This window comes from Mytilus californianus, unplaced genomic scaffold (genome assembly GCF_021869535.1).
Source record: "Mytilus californianus isolate M0D057914Y unplaced genomic scaffold, xbMytCali1.0.p SCAF_15, whole genome shotgun sequence".
Lineage (NCBI taxonomy): Eukaryota > Metazoa > Mollusca > Bivalvia > Mytilida > Mytilidae > Mytilus > Mytilus californianus.
The window spans coordinates 10,812,077-10,824,353 of NW_026262637.1; the positions used below are offsets into that span (position 1 = coordinate 10,812,077).

General features: G+C 33.7%; 1 protein-coding gene across 5 annotated transcripts in view; it reads right to left on the reverse strand.

Annotated features, from left to right (window-relative positions):
- LOC127725380 (uncharacterized) overlaps positions 1–12,277 on the reverse strand; it is a 122,660-nt gene that overhangs the window by 9,893 nt on the left and 100,490 nt on the right. The window contains exon 1 of one of the 5 annotated variants that reach the window (XR_007992975.1): positions 1,450–1,551. The exons of 2 other annotated variants lie outside the window; for them this stretch is intronic. The gene's annotated coding sequence lies outside the window, so the exon portion shown is untranslated. Of the gene's footprint in view, positions 1–1,033; positions 1,173–1,235; positions 1,261–1,449; positions 1,552–12,277 lie in introns of those variants that run through there. 2 more of the 5 variants (XR_007992976.1, XR_007992974.1) reach the window with 2 other exon arrangements.

Here is a 12,277-nt window from a genome sequence, read left to right on the forward strand (position 1 = left end):
AATGTGTGTTATAATTAATGAAGCGTTGACCATAAACACTTGTCGCGCCTTTTCTACTATCAAACATGCATATCCTACTGTACATGGATACATGTTTAATGGTACAAAATTTGAGGCAATCATCTGTAAGCCGGCTCTGAAAGCCTAATATGCAGTTCTTCATACGATAAATATGAAAAAAAAAACGAATGTAACAAATTACATTTCGGACCCTAATTTTCGGCCCGGGGGGGGGGGGGGGGGGGGGTGTTCGCCAACTGGCCCCCATTAATCTGATGTGGAATAGTCATTAATGTTCAATCTGACAAATTTGATGGTATGACTTTTTAGTGTCGAATTGCATCATGAGAGCGGATTACTCACATCATAGTATGACTGATAAACAATACATGTAAACATTAAGGTAAGTCAAACCGAAATTACACATATACAATATTAGGTCAATGTCCTTATATGAGGCCTATAGAAACTTAGGAAGGGAGAGATTTCGTGCCAAAATACGAAACTAGATAACATTTTTCAGTAATTGATCTGATATATTGTTGTTATGCTGCAGCTGAAATGGCTACAATACACTAATACTATGATTTATAAACTAATCAAACTGTTTTCTTGAGAGAAAAAAACATAACAATTTAATTATTGCGACAAGACAAAACATGATTTCAATAATTGTGTAGAGTAAAACATACAACATATAAATATATTAAGAAAAGATCTGAATCTAATATACTAGTGAATAAAAACAATACCAACAATATGGCACTTTGAACACAAACTAGACTTTCGAAAATTTGAACACAAAAATAAAACTTATTTTCCATCCCTCAACGAGCCCAAAATAAGGAAGAAAATGACGTGTCGCACGACATATTACTGGGTTACTATATTTTGGTATATAAAGAGAGCAGAAAGTGTTTTAGCTGCAGTATAAAATTCAACTTCTTTATTCAGTAAAATAATTTCATCTGTTTTTCTGTTTATTTCATGTTCATGACGTTTCAGTTGTTCTTTTAAGATAAATATAGCTTACCTTTACTGTTATTCACAAAATACATATCCTTGTAGTTAAAAGGCATGTGTGTTGAATTTTCAAGTTCTAAAATTAGACTGTGACTTCTCTGTCGTTTTTCGTATCTTTTCGTATTTAATCGATATATTAACATGTTCAACCCTAGACAGCATACGGTCAGTTTAATTAAATTAAACAATGATACAACTTTAAAACTACATACCTTTAACATTCGGTCTTACTTACTAAAGATTGTAAATCAATCATTAACTACGGAGAAGGAAACCTTTCATAATATTATTCAATACAGAATCTATTACTAATTAGAATAGATTAAACATCTCTCCGCTGTTTGAGGAAGGTGATTAATTTGGTATATTTATATAAATCTTTTAGAATTTCCCACCCATATAGCAGCTGCCATATTTATCATTTACCTGTGATGTGACTACTTCTATATGTTCTATTTCAGTTCCATTTAGCATCAGTATAAATATTGTATACTCGCATCTTCGACATGTCGAAAATAGAAAACCATTATCTAGATTTTCAAGAGAGAGGATCAGATTAATATTTGTATGATAACTTTATATAAAAATATTAGGCAGATGAAATTATAAAGAAGTTCTGTTCCCGAAACATCATAACAGTCAATTAGTGTGATTGTGGAAAATGTGAGAAAATGTCGTCAATCAAGGAATGATTTTGTTATCTACAAAATAATAGTCCACCATTAGACGGTTAGCAATGTTTAACAAACATTTAATTTAAAGTATAGCAGCCTTATATTCTATTTACGATGTAAAGGAAACATGAACATCGGAATAGTAGCAGGAACGTACAATATATAACATAAAGACAGTGGTTTGAGTGCCAATGAGATAAAGTACTGTCCACCAAAGACCAAAAGAACACTCTTGTGCTCTTTAATCTGAATAAGTTCCAAAAATGTCGGAAACGCTTTTACTATTTTATACAAACCAAAGTTTGTTTTGTTTTGTGTTTCTTTTTCTTTTAATAATAACATACACAGAGCGAAGTCCTAGACATACGAAATGTTGTGGGTTTGTATATCTAAGTATGTTTAGTATTTCTGGAAAATATGATAACCCATGTTTGTCTGTTAGTAATGTTACTCTCCGGGAAAAGCAAGTACGTTTTGAAAATTTGAAATAGTATTAATTTGGAGATTAAATAACTGCAAAACTATCTTAATTGAAATAAAGTTGCATCTGAATAAAAGCAGCGAAATATATTGCACAACCAAAAGTATAGCCATTAAACTGAACTGTACCACTGTACCTTCTCAGTTCTCGAGTGGTGCTCCGAATAACGGACATACATACCTACATACAAGACCACTAGTGCTTTTAGGTCTTTTAACGTGCAGTGAATTAGTTTTTTTTTAAATCCTAAAAAATCATTTGGACCTGTAGGTAAAATTATTTCATATGTTAAGAAATTTTGTTTAGTAGATGCTGCATTTTTTGTATAATCATAGTGTTCAAATACATTGACCTATTTAGATAACACAATAAAGCAAACTAATGTTTAACCCCGCCACATTCTGTATGTATGTGCCTGTCCCAAGTCAGGAGCCTGTAATTCAGTGGTTGTCGTTTGTTGCTGTGTTAAATATTTGTTTTTCGTTCATTTTTTTGTACATTGATTATGCCGTTAGTTCTCTTGTTTGAATTGTTTTACATTTGTGATTCCGGGGCTTTTTATAGCTGACTATGTGGTATGGGCTTTGCTCATTGTTGACGGCCGTACGGTGACCTATAGCTGTTAATTTCTGTGTCATTTGGTCTCTTGTGGCGAGTTGTCTTATTGGCAATCATACCAAATCTTCTTTTTTATAGTTCCTGGAAAACAAATACTACCGTGCCATCTTTATTGAAAGAGCAATGATTTTGCAATTATATCGAAAGCTACATAACAAAGATATGAAACCTTATATTCTGCGTTATTTTTCTGTAAGTTGTACGAAAGCGGCACTTTTCCGAGGGATTTCAGCTGGTTTTACTAATTTGTCTGGACATTTTTCAATTAAAATTGAGAATGGAAATGGGGAATATGTCAAAGAGACAACAACCCGACCAAAGAGCAGACAACAGCCGAAGGCCACCAATGGGTCTTCAATGCAGCGAGAAAATCCCGCACCCTGAGGTGGTCCTCAGCTGGCCCCTAAAAAAAATTGTGTGCTAGTTCAGTGAAAATGGACGTCACAATAAACTCCAAAACATATAAATGAACTTAAATTCAAAAATATACAAGACTAACAAAGGCCAGAGGCTCCTTACTTGGGACAGGCGCAAAAATGCGGCGGGGTTAAACATGTTTTGTGGGATCTCAATCATCCCCCTATACCTCTAGTCAATGTAGAAAAAAGAAACACATAGCAATACGCACAGTAAAACTCAGTTTAAAAAAAGTCTGAGTCCGATGTCAGAATAGGTAACAAAAGAAACTAAGCAAAATGACAATGATACTATATGAACAAAGGACTACTAGCAGTTACTGACATGCCAGCTCCAAACCTCAATTAAACTGATTGAAAGATTATGTCTTCATCATATGAAAATCAAGTACAATCCCTCCCGTTAGGGGTTTAGTATTATACCATCACTAAAATTTATGAGAAGAACATAACCCGTATCATGCCAACAACTGGTTTTAGAATAAATGTGTTTATTTCCGATGCAAAGACCCTATGAGTGAATCAATATTAATACCAAAATATGCAATCCTTAATGACTTGACAACGGTATCGTAACTATATCCTTCCCGAATAAGTCTGTTTAAAGGTTTGGTTAGCTTTTGAGGTGAATGTCGAGATTTTTGTGCTTTGTAAAGCATATTACCATAAAATATTGGATGTGAAATACCTGAACGTATAAGATGTCTGCATGTTGATTTATATTTACGAATGATGTCCTTGTACCGATGATAAAATTTAGTAAATGTTTTGACTAGTTTGTGATATCGAAAACCCTGGTGTAATAATTTTTCAGTAATACAGATATTTCTTTCGTTGAAATCAAATACGTTGTTACATACACGAGCGAATCGAACAAGTTGAGATATATAAACACCATAAGATGGTGACAAGGGAACGTCACCATCTAAAAATGGATAATTAATAATAGGAAATGAAAAATCATCTCTTTTATCATAAATTTTGGTATTAAGTTTTTTAATTGACTTTATAACTTATATTTACATTGAATTCTGTTAATTTTATCGTATAAAACACATACACAGAATTTTTGTCAGCAATTTATGTTGTTACTTAGCAACATGGATATAGTTTTCATTACCGTAAATACTGGTTTAGGAGTTATGCAAAGTTTTCGCCTTCCAATTTATTTGGAATTAGATAAGATTTGGTATAACATTTTATGTAATTTGATAGTGACATAGTGAGAAAAATACTATATTAGTTTCAAAGTTTTTAATAGTTTCCATAGCAACAAGTTATAGTATAAAACATTTGAAATTGAAAGGTTTCTTTCATTCAAATGATTTGGTTTATTTTATCTACTGCAATAATTCGTACGTAAAAATTTGTAAGGCTACTTTACTTGATAAAATAGAACTTTGAACAGTTAATTTTTTCATTGAATCATGTCTCTTGATTAAGTTCATTTGAGAAATTCTAAATATAGAATCAAGTGAGACTGGTATATATATATTGTTGTTTCGTAATATTTGTTCAACACTTTGATTAATGTTTTCAACGAATAAACAACTTTATTTACAAGAACTTTCACTCTGTTTAACACCAGGGTTACAATTTATCAGACACGGCAGAAAAGTCAGTATTTCATTTGCATGTATTTTTAATCTGATAATTAAATCTGTACATATGAGCTCAATTGTATATAAAACATTAATTGTATCTGTTAATCGATTCAGCGAAATATTTTTCACATTTTGTTATATTAATTGTTTATCTTGTATCAGGTTGCACTTGAGTATTGCTTGAGAAGGAGAAGCAATGTAAAAACGGACTTATCTTCACCTTTTCTGTGTATGCGTGGTTGCAACATAGCACAAAACCTTGTGATCAAACAGCACGTTTTAGTCATGTTAGTTTTTCAAAGGTTTGTTTTCTTTCTGTATTTTACAATGATATCGTTGGGCAAATTATGACTGCATTTGTTAGATATTTTTGCTTGTTAAAAGATGTAATTTGTCGAAACTACCGCATGGACGAATGTACGGTTTATCAATATAATCGTTCCAACTGATGCTAGGTATCATCTTAGAATTAAGGTGGTACCTAACACTACAGGGAGATAACTCTGTAAAAATCAGCTAAACGTTTTAATTACGTTGTATTGTTAAGGAAATATTAAGCTTCTCAATGATCAAAATTAGTGTTTGTCAAACTGCTATATAACCAAAGAAATTTTTCTGATAAAGTGGTTGGTTCAAATTTTTTGAAATTTTTATATTTTTGTCAAAGGGTCAAAGTAAACATTTTGTCAAAATTTTATGAAAATTAAACGAGCCAAATTAATGTTAGTCAAGGTGTTGGGTACCACCTTAAGATGAGGTGCTAGCTTTTTCTCCGAGGAGAAAGCCTCACTGTGACTTCAGGTGAACAACAGAGTTGTGTCAAATGCATGGTTTTTGTGACATATGATCGGATTCTTGTCAGAAAATAAGCCAAGTTTTTAATGTGTTTCTTCGTTTGTTGCTGTGATGCTTCATTGCTGAGGGCAAACGTCCGTTCGTCTATCAGATCTCAATTTAAAGTCCTACTGCATGTAAGCTTTTCATTAAATATATTGTAGAGGGAAAGCAACCGAACAACACCATCAACCAAAAGATATATCATAGAATTCAACAATATGGCTATCTCTAATCGTCCCAGGTCTAGAACAAAATGTTAATACTTTGAATAAGTAACTGCGCCAAGAGCGCATGATACGCCTGTATTGTGCACATTGAAATTGTTCCTAGAATAAAATGGGATATTTAGACGGCGTTTAAACAGAATAAAATAAAAACGGCTCAGTAAAACGTCTTCCATGAAGATGACCATAGGCGTATAGATATTGCGTCTAATGTGACGGTTCCATAAATCTGGAATGACCAACTATAAAATTTTCAAAATCAAAAGCGTGTCTACATTTTTCAAAACTCAACAACGTTAACAGTGTAAAGTTTGAAGCAATTTGATTTAAACAAACAAGCTTTGGTTTGCTCATTGATGGCCTAACTGTGACCTACAGTTGTTAATTTCTATGTCATTTGGTCTCTGGTGGAGAGTTGTCTCATTGGCAATTATACCACATCTTCTTATTTTTAAAATAGCTATTTATTCATCTGTCTGTCAAAATCCAATAAAAGATAGGCAAAAGACACCAAAGGGATATTCAAACTCATCAGTCGAAAACAAACTGACAATACCATGGCAAAAAAACTAAACAACATTTGCATCTTCCTTTTCATAAATTATCTCTATTTTCTACGGAAACTCAGACTTCATGTTTTATTTATTTGTTGTGTGTTCATTTTGTTTGAATTTGTAGAAAAATTGAGTAACATTTCGTCTTGGAAGCTTCACTTTCTATATTCGAATGTTTTTATTATAAATTTAGGTCCGCGCACGCGGTGGTGTTTGTGACGTCACGACTTGAGGCTCATTGATATTAGCTCGAAGATAGCATTTTTAAGCCTTTTTAGGGGAGACTGTTGAACAGAGTACATGCATGTGTTTTGATGGAGTAACACGATATCTGCTTTTTATAGGTAATTGATGTCATGCTTTTTTCGTACACATGTTTATGGGAGCACAGATTTGTATTTTAATAAAATTGGGAAAGGAACCGGGGAATGCGTCAAAGAGACAATGACCCGACCAAAGAGCAGAAAACAGCCCAAGGCCACTGATGGGTCTTCAACACCGCGAGAAAATCCTGCAGCCAGAGCCCGGAGGTGGGATTTTTAGAATGCAAGTTTAGAAATTTGATTGTAGGATTTCACTAATATTTACGAACTTAGGAGCGATGTCTATGTCGTTGATTTTAATTTCTCAGTCCAGGCCAGTACGTCATGCGGACTGCATATTAATTTTTATCCTGCAATTGGGTGTCTTATCATACATATACAGCCCTACATATATCGCTAAGCTGTATCTGTATACTATACATATATCGCTTTTTAAAAAGCTCCGCCCACTGCCGGACTACGTTTGTGTATTGCTGGTTAACGCGTAACCTCAGAATGTGTATTGCAGTCGCATTCAAATGACGTATTGATTGACCTTATGCGAACTATAGATTAATTAACGTTCTGTTTATTTTCAAGCAATATGATTTAAACCAATTTTCTGCAAACAGACAAACACGAACAGCAGGATTAACTCCATTTTCTTAGGCGCCAAATCATCGAGTTCAAAACTTGAATGTGTACACACAGAAAATCAACCATGCAACAATGTCAATTCCAGCATGTTCAGTTGTAATGTCAAGTTCAGTTCAAAATTCTGAAGCGTAGGACAAATCATACACTTTTGTTTTAAATCGGACAATGTTTTGTTGTTTATATTTACTGTAGAAATTAGTTGTTATGTTATAGTTAATAACTATTTACTTTGAGCAATGTATTATTGTTGACCATTCGAGATTCGAACCCGTCTTCAGCAGAACGTGTGATTTTAATATTACTACGCAGGCCTCAAAGCATTTGAAATCGAAAATAAATGCAATAAATGTGTGTTTTTCTGTCTTTCAAAGCAAAAACAATAATTGCAGGGTAAAGACAATAACTGTTTAGTGTCTTTAGATATCAGCTGTATTAGTACATGGCTCGAAACAGGAGTAATAGCTTGCTGAAGCTCGCATTACACCTGTTTCTCAGCCTCGTACAAATACAGCAGATATTTTAAGACACTAAACAGTTATTGTCTATATACTATTGCTAACGGGAATATATTTTCTTGATTTGTTCACAGGTAAACTGATGTCTAATCGCTGACCACGAGTCTTCATTCGTTGCATGCCAAAAAATGCTGTTGTTATTGTAATTCAACAAAACGTTTATCGATAATTTTCAAAAAATACACGAATCGGAGCAGATATTTGCAGGAATGGATATCTATTTCAGAAGTTTGTACATAAAACGGATTGCATTTCTACAGTAAAATCTACGAGATTGAAGGCGATTCAAATTTCAATAAAATTGTGATCCCGCAAAAAAATCAGGGAAAAGGAAGGAAGGGGTTGGGGAGTTACGGTGACAGTAGAGGATGGACCTTAGTTGATTGATTGAGAAAAGATACATGCATAGCTTCAAAGTTTGAAGTTAAAACCAGTAGATTTGTTGATGTGACCATTTCAGGTTCATTGACAAAAATTTCACAGTTTCGACATGTCGCAACTAACATTCTGGTTAAATTTTTTTGGCAATATCTATAACTCTTTGGAAGTAGAAGCGATATAAAGTAAATATCATTATTTAGAACATGAACTTTTATCTTGACCTCATTTTCTTTCTGGTAGACCTAGGACCTCAAATGAAAAGACCCCAGGTCTCTATCAATTATGGTTTACCAGTTACAAATACATATCACTCACTTATATCAATGCAAATACATAAGTGGAAATAACTCTCATATTGAGTCTCCGAATCGCTTAGATCAACATTTTTTTTCGACAACCTGAGGATATAACGAGTAATATGGAAAAATAAATGTGTCGGTTTCTTTTACGGTTGCGAAGGAGTAGCAACGGCTAAAACAACAGTGTTTGGGGAAATAACTCATACATAGAAAAGTGTTCGGTTAAACAGTGTCATTTTTAAAAGCCTGTTAACTGTTCGATATCATATACCAAATATCTAAGCGACATCTTGCTTAATAAAATCTTCTCGCAAGAAGTAAAAGTATAGCGGAAGAAAATAAAATAATGATAATCAGAACAATAATAAAAGGTCTTTCCACGAAAAAGTGGAAATACCAAATAAGTACATAAAACACTTAAAACACAGCAATCAAAGCCGGGCTCCAAAGTTATTGTGAAACTGCATATTCTAGAAGTGGCGTGAATCAGATGCGGATACTAAAAAATTCCAAAGATCTTTTAGAGTACATACAATCTAAGACTCTCTCATCTTGCAATAGTATTAAAACATTTGACTTTTCTACACTTTACACATGTATTCCCCATTCCAAACTAAAAGACAAATTGAAAGAGTTGGTATTACTTTGTTTCATTGAAAAGAATGGCGAACGTAGATACAAGTATCTTGTCTTGGGGAGGGATAAATCCTACTTTGTAAAGAATCACTCTGATTCAAACAAAAAATTCTCTGAAACTGACATTACCAAGATGCTTGATTTCTTGATTGACAACATATTTGTTACATTTGGAGGACGTGTTTTTTTTACAGACTGTCGGAATTCCAATGGAAACCAATTGTGCCCCTCTTCTTGCCGACTTGTTTCTTTATTATTATGAGGCTGACTTCATACAGGAACTTCTTAGGAAGAAAGATAAGAAGTTAGCAATATCCTTTAACTTTACGTTCCGCTATATAGATGATGTTCTCTCACTAAATAATACAAAATTTGGTGACTATGTTGAACGAATCTATCCCATCGAACTAGAGATAAAGGATACTACAGATACAGTTAAGTCTGCCTCATATCTTGACTTACATCTAGAAATTGACAATGAGGGTCGGTTGAAAACAAAACTTTACGACAAAAGAGGTGATTTCAGCTTCCCAATTGTGAACTTTCCATTTCTATGTAGCAACATTCCAGCAGCGCCTGCATACGGAGTATATATCTCCCAATTGATATTCCCGGGCTTGTATTTCCTATCATGATTTCCTTGATAGAGGATTACTGCTCACAAGGAAGCTATTGAACCAAGTGTTCCAAATGGTAAAGTTGAAATCATCCCTTCGTAAATTTTACGGACGCCATCACGAGTTGGTTGACCGTTATGGAATAACCGTTTCACAGATGATATCGGATATGTTACTTATGTCGTAACTACAATACCCTTCCCTTTTCACGAATGTGACCTACCGAATTAGACTATTTACCGGATTTGTAATAACATAAGCAACACGACGGGTGCCACATGTGGAGCAGGATCTGCTTACCCTTCCGGAGCACCTGAGATCACCCCCAGTTTTTGGTGGGGTTCGTGTTGCTTAGTCTATGGTTTTCTATATTGTGTCATCTGTACTATTATTTGTCGGTTTGTCATTTTATTTTTGGCCATGGCGTTGTCAGTTTGTTTTCGATCTATGAGTTTGACTGTCCCTCTGGTATCTTTCGTCCCTCTTTTTTAACTCTTAATTTAAAATAACGATGTAATAAATAAAAAAAATACAATCAAAATTGTAACGTATAAAATTGCTCTATTTTACTGAAACCAAGTTGAAAGTACTTTTATGTGCTGATATGAAACATGTCGACCTACACATGGTCTTCATAGAAAAATTCGCATGGCGACATCATCAGTACAGGAAAACACGATCTTCTGTAAAGTCAAACATTTTATAAATGTGTGATACTCAATCTCCCCAAACGTGTCCATATGACGTCACTGAATTTAAAAAACATATGTTGTTGCTAAAGGGCGCCAACATACCAACAAGTGTCCTTTTTGATAAACGCCCAATAGTGTCCATTTTATCAAAAACTTCAAAACGTGTCCATTCCCCCAAATGTGTCCAATTCAAGTCTCAGTGTCTCCTTTTTGTGAACGCTCAATGGTGTCTATATCTAAAAAAACACCCAAACATGGCATACCTATTGAATTTATTGTTATTATGTTGTCGTCCTAAACATTCATGAAATATTTGCAACTGGACGTTAATAATCAATCAATCAATCTTTTGTTAAAAATATGCATGAATTAATTGGCACAAAATGTTAAGCAAGCAACAATCAGTTAATCAATTATTTTCTGTAGGTCGATTATTATCTCTTTAACAATTAATTTAATTATGTGACAGTTAAAAAAATGATGCACATTTAAAACGACTCACATCTTGTACATATACCGTTTTAACAAATTTTAACAGCATTTTTAAGTAAAACATGTTCTTCTAACGATTATAAATTTTAAGGCTGGTATCAGGGATGCTTATGTGACATGCAGTTATTTTTCTTGTTTGTGTCTCCTTAGTGAAATACCGTAATCGTTACTGACGTCGCTGAAAACATATTGGCGCTAAAAATTGAAACGTTCTGGCGTTTTAAAGTAGACACGTTTTGGCGAATAACAAATTTGGAAACGTTGGGGTGATTTTGGGATTTAAAGAACACGTTCATGGGAATCGGACACATTTGAAAATGTTATAAATGTACTTTGTTCTAATGCAGAAAAAACAAAATAACACAAATGCCTTACTTCAAACTATTAATTGATTTAAATTAGCGGATCAATGTTTTTCAACAAAAATATCAAAGGCAGTGATTGAAAAAGAACTGTATCGTAAACCTCAAATTTGATATGAGACAGGAGCTACCTGGTGAGCTCCCTCAGATTTATGGTCCATACTCCTTTTTCTTGTAATCAGATATACATATTCGAAGGGAATCGTATGCTCCTCAGATACAAATGTGCATTAAATTTGTTTGCTCCTACGTTAACCATTGCCGTGACGTCAGCCTACATGATTTTTTTTTTTTAGATTCAACGCTTCCTAAATCTGTCACAGAAATGAACTCTTTAAATTATTTTCAATTGTTTCCTTTGTGTGCTAGATGCCATTAAATTTGAATTGGCTAATTTACTGACTCTTGTTCACTAATGGAATTAATTTCATACCCTTGTCGGTTTAGGTTCGAATCCCTGTCGTCTCCCTTTTCTTTAGTGTTTCCATTTTTCTGATTTTGTTTGTTATTGTTGATATTTTTGCAATAAAAAAATATTTTTTGTTTATAGTGTTTCCCCTATCACACAAAAAGGGCAAGGTAACTTAATTGAAAAAGGGCATCTAGAGCGCGCAAAAATTTATAAAAAGGGCACCTACAGTGTATGGAAAATTAACAAACGGGCACCTACATTATGCTGAAAACAAGAAAGGCAATAAATTGTCATATTGCATTGGTAAAGTATGGACTGGCAGTTGTTGATGGAATTAGAACTCAAGATAGCAAGTGTATTGTTTCAAAATAATATTGCATATGCATCTTTAAATAAAGATGAAAATCAACATTATTCTGGGTAACAGCAAGGGACCAAGGATGTATGTATATTACTAGCTATACATCTTTGTCAGACTTTG